The sequence below is a fragment of the Oncorhynchus clarkii genome, chromosome 13 (assembly GCF_045791955.1).
Source record: "Oncorhynchus clarkii lewisi isolate Uvic-CL-2024 chromosome 13, UVic_Ocla_1.0, whole genome shotgun sequence".
NCBI classification, from domain to species: Eukaryota; Metazoa; Chordata; class Actinopteri; order Salmoniformes; family Salmonidae; genus Oncorhynchus; species Oncorhynchus clarkii.
This window is the reverse complement of record NC_092159.1, coordinates 60488816-60504009: the sequence shown is the minus strand read 5'-3', so window position 1 is coordinate 60504009 and position 15194 is coordinate 60488816. Positions and strand designations below refer to the sequence as shown.

The window sequence follows — 15194 nt, the reverse complement described above, 5'->3', positions numbered from 1 at the left end:
CCTTGGTCCGATACTTATGACAACCGTGACACTTCAGTTTGATCCTCCTGATGTGATGGAGGTGATGGAGTTAAATGGTAAAGATATCAGTAGAAGGTCATGATGAGATTGGTGCCTTTTTGGTGAAATCAGTGTCTTCCTCGATTACTCAGCCTCTAATGCATATCTTCACCAAATCTATGCAAACTAGTATTGTTCCTATAGATTTAAATATTGCCAAAGTTATCCCCCTCTATAAATCTGGGTATCCAATATCTTTCACAAATTATTGGCCAATATCTGTACTACCATGTTTTTCTAAAATCCTAGAAAAATTGGTGTGTAAGAGAATGTTGAAGCACTTAAATCAACACTATATTCTACATGAGCATCAATATGGTTTTTGAAAAACTACCCCACAGATATAGTTCCTTTGTAACTTGTGGATAAAATCTGTACAGCCCTGGACAACAATGAACACGCTCTCTGCATCTTTTTAGATTCATCCAAAGATTTTGACACGGTTGATCATGAAATGTTACTTATATAAATACAAATATTGTAAAAGAAAAATAATAATAAAATAAAAAAAGAAGCCAGAAACTCAAATGGTGGGAATTAAATGGATCAAGTCACATGCACTAGATTCCTCTGAGTTCTAGTTGATGAAAAGTTGTCCTGTAAAGATCATATTCAAAATGTCTGTAGCGAAGTGAAATCTGCTTTCATCAGAAAGACTAGTGGTTTGGTTCATCAGGCTTGCTTCCTAACTCTATAGCTTAAATTACCCATATCTCATTTACTGTAATATTGTCTGGGCCAGTAAATATGCCTCCTAACTAGACAATTTCATTCTGAAATCCATCTATACAACACAAGACACTGTGATAACCTTCACCCCCCCTCCACTGCCACACCTCACATAGTCAATTCTCTATCAGATACAGAGGTACCACACTCATCTTCACATTGCCAAAATATCACCATCCCTCAAAGACTGGGGGTCAGCCTGATGAACCAAACTACTCAGTAATCTCCTCCATAAAGCCTAACTCTCACACATTCACATGCACACACACATTTAAACAAAACAGTTGCTTTTGTTTTTTGACATTACTGATCAATTCATTTATACATGTATAATTAGTAGGTTTACTAGGTTCTGTTGTAACAAACTAATTTTATTTTTGTACTTATGCATTGAATAGTTATTTTGTGGTGTGGTTTTCATCCAAGCACATCTGCACACTGTTTTTCATCTGTATTGTTGTTGTTGTTGTTGTTGTCTATCACTTGTTTTCTTTCGTGCAAATAAATACATAAATAAATCCCTCAACAAAAAAGGAATTCAGAATGGATATTACAGAAAACAAACAACACTGCACACAAACACACTGTAATTAATGCAAAATGGGTCGTGCTGTGAGCCCCGGCTGGTAGATCATACAGTAACAAGCCAGTCATTGTTTTTCCCAACAAGGCTGAACCACAGACAATCAGTGAGTGATTTCCTAACTTAGGCGTGGCGTTGATATTGAGTTATTCTAGCTTTTTATTCTTGCCCATTGTATAATTATCTGGGTAGCCATATTAGACACACACACACACACACACACACACACACACACACACACAAAAAAGGTGACACATGCAGGTATGTAGCCAAGCGGGCACATACATACGTGTGTGTGTGTGTGTGTGTGTGTGTGTGTGTGTGTGTGCGCGTGTGTGTGTGTGTGTGTGTGATATTTAAGTCATGGCAATGCAGGCACAAGAGATGGAGGGAGCGAGAGGGCGATAAAACGTTGGATCAAAAATATGGAAATAGAGAGCCACAGGGGCCTGTAGTGGAAACAGGGGACCTTCAGAGACTAGTCTTTGAAGAGGAAATCAAATGCTTTTGAAGTGAGAGTACAGGCCACAGATCAGGGCTGAGAGGGAGGGTGAAGATGACATCCTGGTGATCAAAGGTTAAACTACAGAAAGATGAGAGGTAAAAGGGCAGAACGATTTGCCTGGCTACCCAGACTCCTTGCTCCGACCAAACGCTACGCCACACCCACGGATGTTAGTTTCTTCTCCGCAATGAGTACCTCCCTGACCCTTCACCGAATGTAAACACATTCGGGGCCGTCTGATGATTGGTCCAGAAACCGATGGGTTGGGCCAGAACACACGAGGGGTAAAGTGGCGAGGTGAAAATTCGTCATTGTTTTTGATACTCTGATTGGTTAGAGACGATCCAATCGCTGATTACTTTGTTTTGTACAACGCCCCTGGTGCCCCTGGTCACCACAAACGACTTCAATGACGGCAGTCTCAGACTAAAGTATGTAGCGAACGACAGAGCAACAGGGCAATTCAGTGTGAGTCGTCAGGATACAGAAAGATCACATTGAACCATTGAACCAGATTTCTGGATTCAACAGCTGTAGGAGGACAGCCAGAAACTCAACCAGGAGAGGAAGAGGATCCATACAGAGCCTTAGTGCTGAGCATCTGACAACACACAGGTCTACTGTTGCTTATTATCACTACAGTGGCATTGTGGAAAACGATTGACAACATTGAAAACATCCTAAAACAGAGGACGTTCCATGCAGGTTACAGGGATCTTTAGCAGCTATAATGCTACAATGGAATAGGAGCAATCAAATATTTTTTTGTTGCAATATGAGCAAGGCACGTAGCCTTAATTGCTCCTGTAAGTTGCTCTGGATAAGAGCGTCTGCTAAACGACTCAAATGTTCATGTAAAATGGTTGAAAACTGTTGAGAGAGAAAACACTCCAAGGTTGAGATTGTAAACGCAGCCCTAAGCTCTTGGTTGTGACAGCTAGGCTATAAGAGGGGCTCAGAGCTGCAAACCTGGTGGAGACAACACACTCATCCAATGAATCAAAGCAAGGCCCCTTTAATGAGCTAAAACCTGATTTGCCCTCTGCATCTCACCGACAGACAGACAGACAGACAGACAGACAGACAGACAGACAGACAGACAGACAGACAGACAGACAGACAGACAGACAGACAGACAGACAGACAGACAGACAGAGGGGAGTGAGAGGGGAGTGAGAGGGGAGTGAGAGGGGAGTGAGAGGGAACAGAGATGGGGGAGAGAGATGGAAGGAGAAACAGGGGTGAGATGGGGCAGTTAAATAATTGCCTACTTACATACATTGCCAAAGAAAAGTTACCATGCTACTGAAAATAGTTTACGGTCGTGTTTTCTAGTGAGCAACATGTTAGATTGTTCTGAGACAGTTTGAAGGGTAGACTCCATTAGATTAGGGGAAAGGGGATACCTATTCAATTGATGCATTCAACCAAAAATGTGTCTTCCATATTTAACCCTCAGAAAGGTGCGGGTGGTCGGCTCTGAGTTTCAAACCAGCAACCTTTCGGTTAATGGCCCAACGTTCTTAACCAATAAACGATCAGACGAGAGAGTGAGGAAACAGGAGAGAAATCTGGTTAGTCTGAGACATTGAGGAAGCTAGATTAAGACTAAGAGAGAGAGACAGATTCAGTATGTATGGTTAGTCTGAGGTAAAGAAGGCTAGATTAAACTAGGAGAGAGTGAGATAATGAGAGGGAGAGAGAGATAGGGAGAGAGAGAGACAGATTCAGTATGTATAGTTAGTCTGAGGTAAAGAAGTCTAGATTAAACTAGGAGAGAGTGAGATAATGAGAGGGAGAGAGAGAGGGAGAGAGAGAGGCAGATTCAGTATGTATGGTTAGTCTGAGGTAAAGAAGTCTAGATTAAACTAAGAGAGAGTGAGAGGTAGATAAAGAGAGAGAGAGAGAGTTTGTTGAGTCCACCCATTACTACTTAGCATTGAGCTCCACACCAGTGAGCCTGTCTGTTCTGTCACAAAGACACAGAGTTACACATCATCCACAAACACACAGCTCAATATGCTGGTGTACATTACCATGACAGGGCTAGGTAAAAAGGTGACACATGCAGGTATGTAGCCAAGCGGGCACATACATACGTGTGTGTGTGTGTGTGTGTGTGTGTGTGTGTGTGTGTGTGTGTGTGTGTGTGTGTGTGTGTGTGTGTGTGTGTGTGTGAATGAAAATGTATGCATTCACTACTGTAAGTCTCTGTGGAACTCAAAACCCATAACAGCCTACAGACAGTGTGCATTCTGCTGCCACCTGCTAAGTGAAATGAATCACCAGAAAACCTCTATTTCTCTAATTAGAGAGTCAGTGGTGTGTATTTCACTGCATCCCCACTCTCTGTCTATATATATTTATCTCACTTGCCCCACCTTTCTCCCTCTCTCTCTCTCTCTTGCTCAGAACAGAGCACTCAGCCATGCCGGATCAAACCGGTTCTGTCTCCCATTCATCATCATTGCCATCTCACAGGCAGAACTTACTGTCAACGTCTCCAGCCTCTCCAGGATCAAGACAAGCTGTTGCCATGTCAACTGTGAGAGAGCTCCACTCTACCATCTATATCTCTACTATTATCCTCAGGTTCCTCCTCCTCAGAATCTGACCTTCAACAAGTGTTTGTTAGCAACAACTGTTGGTTAGAAACAGACAGTTCTGTGGGGAGTATTTTCAAGTTCCTTACGGAGTGGTAATGAGGAGAGGAGAGGAGAGGAGAGTCCTGTGACAGTCTCTGAGAGGGAGCTGAAGAAATCCACACATAACCTCACTTAAGTAATACTAATGTTGTGGAATGGCTGTTTAGTCATATGTGATGACATTAGACTAAGCTGGGGATATAGTGGATTTGGTGTGTATGGCTGAGCGGTATCAACCTGGGATCAACTGGTTTTCATCTTTGCCTTTTAGCATGCATAGAAATATGAAAGTGGTAATGTCATTGACAGATACACCTTAGGGAGTATAGAATGTACTGGAGGATTAGTGTGTTGAGGAATACTAGGAGGGCTGCCTGTGGAGTTTCAGCAGTCACTGTGTGTAAGCCTTACATATACACAATCCATAGGTCTGAGGGAGAGGGGGAGGGAAGAAAACAGAAGATGGAAGAGATGCTCTGTGGCTGATGGAGGGAGAAGGTGACGGCGAGAGAAAGAGAGAGATTGAAAGGCAGAGAGACGGATGAGAAGGTAAAATACAACATCTGGAATGAGGGCATCGTTCTTCTATAACTGTCACTAAATATGAATATATATCTACATTTACCACAAGCAAGAATGTCACTTTGAGGGATTTGTTTAGCCATGCTAAAACCTAACTGAAATCTAGGGTCAAACAAAGACTGTTGGGATTCAATTCTACTGAGTGGATGTTATAGTATTTCCCTTCCCCTTTCCTCAGCTCTGGTGCATTAGACACCACACAGACTGCATCCCTCCCTCTTTCTCAAACAAAACCAGCATTACTGATAGCCCCAGCCCAGTCAGCTCCTCCAGTACTGATAGACCCAGCCCAGTCAGCTCCTCCAATACTGATAGCCCCAGACCAGCCCAGTCAGCTCCTCCAGTACTGATAGCCCCAGCCCAGTCAGCTCCTCCAGTACTGATAGACCCAGCCCAGTCAGCTCCTCCAGTACTGATAGACCCAGCCCAGTCCGCTCCTCCAGTACTGATAGACCCAGCCCAGTCAGCTCCTCCAGTACTGATAGACCCAGCCCAGTCCGCTCCTCCAGTACTGATAGACCCAGCCCAGTCAGCTCCTCCAGTACTGATAGACCCAGCCCAGTCCGCTCCTCCAGTACTGATAGACCCAGCCCAGTCCGCTCCTCCAGTACTGAGCCTTTGTTCAGTAATTTAATCGCTCCACTGCAGACACACTTTATAAGGAAAATATAAATGATAATATCTACCAATCAGCTAGACAGAATGAAGACTCTTAATAAGTAATCTCACCAAATGGATATTGCTTCAAATTTGAATGACAAGAGTTTATACTTTCACCTAGAAAGAAGGCATGTCAAGAGAGAGGGATGGATAGAGGGATATCAAGGGAGTAGGGATACAGGAAAAGGAGAGGGTGAGAAATTGGGGGAGAGATGTATAAATGGGGAGATAAATAGTTATAGATCTCTCAGAGGGTCCTATTAAATCCAAAAAGTCCATCCTATGCCTCCTGGGTCTGTCACCGCCCCCACATCTGTCGACCCCAACCACGTCTGTCTCCCCTAGCCTCCAGTCCCCATCCGCCCAGGTTGAGGTGAGCTGACTGAGCGAGGGGAAATTACACAACCAGCTATGAGAGAACCCACACAGGGTTATGGTTGGGGATTATGGACTGTCCAGTGCACGCAGGTAGAGTATGCACCAGCATCAGGACCACAGCCCTTTACCACAGCTGTGGTCTTGATGCTGGTGCATACTCTACCTGCGTGCACTGGACAGTCCATAATCCCCAACCATAACCCTGTGTGGGTTCTCTCATAGCTGGTTGTGTAATTTCCCCTCGCTTAACGGACCTCTGAGACTATCACAGTGCAGGTGCATTTATACGGAGACTTGATTACACACAGGTGGATTGTATTTATCATCATTAGTCATTTAGGTCAACATTGGATCATTCAGAGATCCTCACTGAACTTCTGGAGAGAGTTTGCTGCACTGAAAGTAAAGGGGCTGAATAATTTTGCACGCCCAATTTTTCAGTTTTTGATTTGTTAAAAAAGTTTGAAATATCCAATAAATGTCGTTCCACTTCATGATTGTGTCCCACTTGTTGTTGATTTTTCACAAAAAAATACAGTTTTATATCTTTATGTTTGAAGCCTGAAATGTGGCAAAAGGTCGCAAAGTTCAAGGGGGCCGAATACTTTCGCAAGGCACTGTACATACACATACACACATATAATGCATTCACATAAACATTACAGGGAACATGGTAAATAGCTTTATCTGACTAGCAAATTCACCTTGCAATTAACTGACCTGAATTCCATCTGGCCTAGTAGCAGCTATAGTGTGTGTATAGTGAATGTATCTCTAGTGTGTGTATAGTGAATGTATCTCTAGTGTGTGTGTGTGTGTGTCTGTGTCTGTGTCTGTGTCTGTGTGTGTGTGTGTGTGTGTGTCAGTAGGACTCCATCCACACTTAGTCTGTGTACGTATGCGTATGTGTTTGAGCGAATCTCCAGAATCTGCTAACAGGAAGAGAACACTTCCTGCTCTGAGAGAGCCTCAACAGAAAGGGACGTACCACCCTGGTCAAACACAAGTAACTAAATATTTAACTTAACAATTCTTCCAAAAGCAATGAGGGACCAAATCAGAAGTCAACACAAGACAGGATCATGTTATGTAGTTATTGAAACACTGGCCTCTGTAGATTGAAAGTAGCTGAAATTAGTCTGCCTCACAGTAAGGCTAACAGAACCAGTCGATAAGCAAACGCACACACACACACACACACACACACACACAATCAATCACACAGGAGAGGACTCCATGTGCGTACTGAACCCAGATACCATCCTACACACTGGTTGTTAAAAGAAGCAGTCGTGACTTGTTTATTTAAGGCTGAATGCTGAGACAGTCAGTCAGACATGGCTGGCCAGACAGCCTCAAGCTGAATGTATTCAGACTTGGAGAGAACCTACAGCCCTACAGCTCAACCTGAAAAGCGGAAAATCTCAATGCACATAGTTGATAGAAGTAGCCATGATGCTAACCTCATCCCCAGGCATTGGGCATTAACATAGGTACATGCAAACACAGACACACAGAGACACCCCACACACACACACACACAAACACACGCTCATCCCCCACACCATCACCATCACCCCCTATCCCCCACACCATCACCATCATCCCCTATCCCCCACACCATAACCCCCAATCCCTACACACACACCATCACCCGCTATCCCCCACACCATCACCATCACCATCACCCCCTATCCCCCACACACACACACCATCATCACCCCAATCCCCCTCACACACACCATCACCCCCTTTCCCCCCCACACACCATCACCCCCTATCCCCACCAGACACACCACCACCCTCTATCCCCCACACCATCACCCCCTATCCCCCACACACACACCATCACCCCCTATCCCACACATCATCACTCCCTATCCCCCCCCACAGACCATCACCTCCTATCCCCCCCACAGACCATCACCCCCCATCCCTCCCACACACAACATCACCCCCTATCCCCCCCACACACACCATCACCCCCTATCCCCCCACACACCATCACACACCAGCACCCCCTATCCCCACCAGACACACCACCACCCCCTATCCCCCACACCATCACCCCCTATCCCACAGACCATCACCCCCTATGCCCCCCACACCCCCCCCCCTATCCCCCACACCATCACCCCCTATCCCATAGACCATCACCCCTATGCCCCCACCATCACAAGATATCCCCCACACCATCACCCCCTATCCCCCCCACACACCATCACCCCCTATCCCAATACACACACCATCACCCCCTATCCCCCCCACACACCATCAACCCCTATCCCCCACACCATCACCATCACCCCTACCCCCCCCATCACACAATCACCCCTATCCAACACCATCACCCCCTATCACCCACACCATCACCCCCTATCCGCCCACACACACCATCACCCCCTATACCCCCCCACACACACACCATCACCCCTATCCCCCCCACACACCATCACCCCCTATCCCACACCATCACCCCCAATCCCACACACCATCAGCCCCTATCCCCCAAACACACACACCATCACCCGCTATCCCTCACACCATCACCCCCTATCCCACACACCATCACCCCCTATCCCACACACCATCACCCCCTATCCCCCACACCTTCATCCCCAATTCCCCACACACACACCATCGCCCTCTATCCCCCACACCATCACCCCCTATCCCACACACCATTAACCCCTGTCCCACACACCATCACCCCTATCCCCCCCACACACACCAGCACCCCCTAACCCACACACCATCACCCGCTATCCCTGACACCATCACCCCCTATCCCACACACCATCACCCCCTATCCCCCACACCATCACCCCCTATCCCCCACCCACACACCATCTCTCCCACTCAGAGAGAGTTGATATGTGTTTCTATTAGCAAACTATACCTGCTAACCAACACACCTCCAGTGTAGTTACAGTAAAATGTCTAGTGACAGCAGTAATGGATCCTCTTCAGTGTTTGACAGAAACACTAAAAGCCAGAGGAGATTTATACTGTCAGTTTTTATTGCTCTTATTGAGTTTGGTAATGCTGAATTCAAGATGCTGTGCTGCCCTTTATAAAGTATACTGCTTCAGTCTCTCTAAGGCAGGCTCACACACACATGCACACACAGAACACAGAACACACACAAAGAACACAGATCATGCAGAACACACACACAGAACACACAGAACACAGAACACACACACACACAGAACACACACACAGACCCATGTCTCTTCCCAGGTGACAGTATAATAGTGTGTCCTCTATGTAATTCGGTGAGATAATGCAAACCTCTTAGCATGGTTAATGTATGCCAGGAAAAGGCACAGTGGTTTAAAGGGTTTGGACTGATGGACAGAGAAAAAGACAGAGAGAGTGATAAATAGAGAGAGAAAAGAAACAGAGGAAACAAGAGATAGACAGAAATAAAGAGACAGAGAGAGGCTGTTCAAGGCTAGATCAATCCCCCCTCCTCCCTCTCTGTGAGATCAGGCCATACAGTCCCCATGCAGGGTCCCGATCAATAGGAGCTCATATTCAGGCTTACCTTGAGACTTCAGTGGCATTCAATCTGCTGCCTCTGGCCTGGGCTGCAACACTGTCTGTCCTCACTGACAGTCACACACACAGCCAGGCCATGGATCATGCTGCTGCTTTAGAGGTCTGCATGGGAGAGAGAGAGAGAGAGACATCGGTTGTGGTGAGGGGGAGCACTAGAAGGTATATCATTATCTTACTGTCACACACACACACACACACAGCACAGCACAACACAGCACAGCACAGCACAGCACAGCATAGCACAGCACAGCACAGCGGTAGCACTCTGATTAGCAGATAAACCCTGAATGCCACTTCACTCTCTCAATCAGCAGACAGACTGCAGTTCTGTGAATGAACTGGGACTCATAAGATATTAATGTGCCAAACTTGTTTCCAACACAAACGCATGGATGAATGACAAACTCCCTTGATACCTCAGTAACCCCGTTCACCAGAGAGAGAGAGTGTGTGAGCAGAGAGAACAGAGACTGAGGTGTTCAGGTAAGGAGAGATTGAATGGTGACTGAACTCTGTGTTCAGCTAGTTACCAGTGTAGCTACAATGTCAATGCTTTTACCACAAAAACACATACAGATGTATGTGTAATGACAGGATTATAGCACAATTGATGTCAATGAGATACAGCAGACATGAGCCCACACTGTCCCTCAATTCCTCTGTCTCCCTATTCATTATTGAAACTGTGATACCTCTGTGATACCTAGCTGATTCATCATCTATCTCTGTAATACCTAGCTGATTCATCATCTATCTCTGTGATACCTAGCTGATTCATCATCTATCTCTGTGATACCTAGCTGATTCACCATCTATCTCTGTGATACCTAGCTGATTCACCATCTATCTCTGTGATACCTAGCTGATTTACCATCTATCTCTGTGATACCTAGCTGATTCACCATCTATCTCTGTGATACCTAGCTGATTCACCATCTATCTCTGTGATACCTAGCCAATAATACTTCAGAATATTACTAAATGGAGACCTGCGATCACTGCTTCACAGCTCAGAGCATATAGACAACGACCTCTAGGCGGTCTGCATGCTGCAAATGATATGTCTGTTAATAACAAGAAACCATGACATAAACACTGTAGCATAAACAAAGACATGCGGATACATATGCAGATACACAGGCTAGGCTATACGCTACTGTATGTGCAACGTTACAGCCTAGGCTACAATATCCTACCGCTCCCATTTCAGATGGTTTTAATGTATCAGCACCGTTACATTGTAACATTGTAGGTTAACTTCTGTAGCGGACATTATAAACAGGTCGGAGTCACATCGCTACTTTGCCTTTGTCTGTCCACATCTGTAAAAGGCTTCTTCTATCTGCTCTCTTCCGTGTCGAATATAGTAGACCCACCCAGCTAAATGGACTGGAGGATACAGCCATTGACAAAAAAATGCTCTCCGAAAGAGAAAGCAAAGGCATATTAGAATCTAGGCTAATATCATAGGCGATATCAATCTTACCGTATTGACGGTTCATTTCATCCACATCGGGTGTGTTTGATGCTGCCGCTGATGCACACTGTAACTAATCCTGGATTTCCCACAATCAATCTGCGTATAGTATAGCTGCCTACATACGTGATGATGAGCGCTGAATGTGAATCCCAGTGACAGGCCAATACAGTGAGAAACAGCGAGAAAAAGTATTCTCCGTTTTCCAAGGGCAGAATAATCAAATCGGATCCGATGGCAGAACGCCTAACGGGCATCTGATCTCTACGCTCTGGGATTGATTAAAATGTTAGAGACTAGGTATTTGGTATTATAGGTGATCACATGACACACCCACATTGTATAACGCTGTCTTAATACGACCATGGGTAGCACCATATGGCCTACCTTACATTACTGAAGTCATTACAACCCATACATCAAATAATATGCATATTTAATGATATTGCAGCAGAATAGTCAGAAGTGCATCACTATGAAGTGATTGGGGTGAATATCCTGAGTTGTAATCACAGGCATCAGTTATGATTTACAACACTTTTGCAATCTCCCTTCTATAGGAATGCAAGGGTTTCACTTTCACCAATTTAGAAAGGAGGGAGGGAATGAGGGAGGGATCCATTCTCAAAGTATTTAAATAGGGCCTAGAGCTCACACTGTTATTCTGTGGTTCAGAAGCCATGGGACTGAATGGGACTGTCATGGGACTGAATGGGACCGTCATGGGACTGAATGGGACCGTCATGGGACTGAATGGGACCGGCATGGGACTGAATGGGACCGTCATGGGACTGAATGGGACCGTCATGGGACTGAATGGGACCGTCATGGGACTGAATGGGACCGTCATGGGGCTGAATGGGACCGTCATGGGACTGAATGGGACCGCCATGGGGCTGAATGGGACAGTCATGGGACTGAATGGGACTGTCATGGGACTGAATGGGACCGTCATGTGACTGAATGGGACCGGCATGGGACTGAATGGGACCGTCATGGGACTGAATGGGACCGTCATGGGGCTGAATGGGACTGTCATGGGACTGAATGGGACCGTCATGGGGCTGAATGGTACCGTCATGGGACTGAATGGGACCGTCATGGGACTGAATGGGACCGTCAGGGGACTGAATGGGACCGTCATGAGACTGAATGGGACCGTCATGTGACTGAATGGGACCGGCATGGGACTGAATGGGACCGTCATGGGACTGAATGGGACCGGCATGGGACTGAATGGGACCGTCATGGGACTGAATGGGACCGTCATGGGGCTGAATGGGACCGTCATGGGACTGAATGGGACCGTCATGGGACTGAATGGGACCGTCGTGGGACTGAATGGGACCGTCATGAGACTGAATGGGACCGTCATGGGACTGAATGGGACCGTCATGGGACTGAATGGGACCGTCATGGGACTGAATGGGACCGTCATGGGACTGAATGGGACCGTCGTGGGACTGAATGGGACCGTCATGGGACTGAATGGGACCGTCGTGGGACTGAATGGGACCGTCGTGGGACTGAATGGGACCGTCATGGGACAACCCCTGCCCCCTAACCTAGACACTTGTGTAGATCTGAAAGGATTGAATATGTGTAAGCAATGGGACCAAACATCTCTTTCTGTTTGGAAGGGAAATGTGGCCATCTAGTGGATATGAACCATCAACAAGAGAAAATGCATCTACGTCTGTTAAGAACAAATTCTTAGTTACAATGACAACCTAGGAACAGTGGGTTAACTGCCTTTTTCAGTGGCAGAACATCAGAATTTTACCTTATCAGCTCAGGGATTTGCTCTAGCAACCTCCTTCGAGTCTCTCTCTCTGGTGTAAAATAGGAACACAGTGACACCCAGTGGTATTTATTGGTGGAACAAATTGGTGTTGTGAGGTACAGAACTGACAAGAGGGTAGAACAAGAGAGAGGGAGATAAAGACAAAGTGTAAGGAGTTAAAATAACAGAGAGAGAAAGAGAACACTTGCTTTGGCAATGTTTCCCGTGCCAATAAAGCCAATTTGAATTTAATTTAATGTAATGGAGAGAGAGTGAGACAGAGAGAGAGGGAAATTAATGATAAAGGGGCCAGAACAGTAAAAGTTCAAAATGATGAGGGACAGAGAGAGTAAGAAACAGAGAGAGACAGATTCACAGGGACTCACAGAGAGAGAGGAGCTCAAAGAGAAAGAAAGAGAGCGAGCGAGACTCACAGAGAGAGGCAAGAGAGAAGAAAGTGAGGGACCGTAGTTAATAATTGATATGGGCCCTGGTCCCAGACTCAGTTCTGGGTTCCGCAGAAGATCCCTCTATCTCCCTCACACAAAGCCATTTAGCAGTGATTCACATCAAAGCAGTCCAGCCTCCGGCTGCTAAGCTGAAAGGCCAGAGCCCCCATTGCCTCCCTGCTGCTCTAATAATGCATCCTTTATCAAGTTCACAAACCAAACTATTAATGCAGAGGGCTCACCGAGCTAAGAACTTCAGAGAAGTAGAGAGAGATACCTCTGTTGCCTCCTCCTTTGAAAAGTGTCTCTATCTGCATATGTGTCCTGTGACTGTGAGGAGAGAGAGAGAGAGACCGAGAGAGAGAAAGACAGAGAGAGAGAGAGACAGAGAGAGAGACAGAGAGAGGGGAGAGACAGACAGAGAGACAGAGAGGGAGAGAGAGAGGGGGAGAGAGAGAGAGAGAGACAGAGAGAGACAGAGAGAGTGAGTGTGAGACAGAGAGAGAGAGAGAAGGCGGGGAGACAGAGAGAGACAGAGAGAGAGAGAGAGAGACAGAGAGAGGGAGAGGGAGGGAGAGAGATAGAGACAGGGAGAGGGAGAGAGAGAGATAGAGAGAGAGAGAGAAACAGAGAGAAACAGAGAGAGACAGAGAGAGACAGAGAGAGCGAGTGTGAGACAGAGAGAGAGAGAGAAGGCGGGGAGACAGAGGGAGAGAGAGAGACAGAGAGAGGGAGAGGGAGAGAGAGAGATAGAGAGAGGGAGAGAGAGAGATAAACAGAGAGAAACAGAGAGAAACAGAGAGAGACAGAGAGAGCGAGTGTGAGACAGAGAGAGAGAGAGAAGGCGGAGAGACAGACAGAGAGAGATAGAGAGACATCAAAGCTCAGTCGCAATGTTTGGAGATCACAAGGCCTTCCGTGCTGCATCTGTCTCAAACACACTACTACTGAAACACAACAGTGATGAACAACAAACATTTTATCTGGCCACTGATGGACGCAGATGTTTCGCCTCTCTCGGCTTACTCTCCCCTCTGTTCAGTGCTGCGGGGCACCACCACGGCTGACCAATCAATAGCCACCGCTCAGCGTTCGGTGAAAAGTACATAGAAGTGCTGAGTACTGGAACTTTTTGCTTTTCAAGGCTGCCCTTTCTTTGTTGTGTGCTAATGACTAAACCTTTTGATCTTAAAGACAGGGGCTGGGGTTGGGCGAGGTGTACAATGAGAGATGGGGTTGGATGTTAAGGCAGAGGTGGGTGGACAGGGGAGGGGAACTACCTTTTATACTCCGCTATAGGGATTTATAATGAATGTCAGCACTGATAACAAAGCCCCATTTGCATATCATAATCGTCCATCTCTGGGTTTTCTGATCAGGTGGAAGGACTGCTCTGTTCTCTCCCTCCTCCTCTTTCCCCTCCAGTTCCCTTTGAAAGCCGTTTGAAGTGCACTGCCCTGCAGTTCAAATAACCAGGAACGTGTGCATGCCACCACTGAGCTGCCGGCCGCTGATTTGTTTAAAAGAGGAGAATGTGGGAAGAGGGGAGGAGGGGAGATGTAGGTGAGGAGAGGGAAGTATACTTTGTGTACATTATAGAACTCATTTGGCCTGAGATGATGCAACTTTCTATCATTTGCTATAATTCTTATGTGTTTCTATTCTATTCTATTATATTCTAGGTTATATAATCATGTACATGTGAATTCCAAACTCAGGTGGGTATGATAACTTCTGGCCAGCCATGACTCGTGCTGATAGATAAGAGTCACTGTCACT

General features: G+C 46.1%; 1 protein-coding gene across 1 annotated transcript in view; it reads right to left on the bottom strand.

The window, feature by feature from the left end:
• Window positions 1-11317, bottom strand: part of LOC139365188 (testis-expressed protein 2-like) — a 36118-nt gene extending 24801 nt beyond the window's left edge. Inside the window, exons 1-2 of the mRNA XM_071102644.1 lie at window positions 11193-11317; window positions 9693-9808 (exon numbers count right to left, since the gene is read on the bottom strand). The gene's annotated coding sequence lies outside the window, so the exon portion shown is untranslated. The remainder of the gene's footprint in view (window positions 1-9692; window positions 9809-11192) is intronic.
• Between the last annotated feature and the right edge of the window lie 3877 nt (window positions 11318-15194).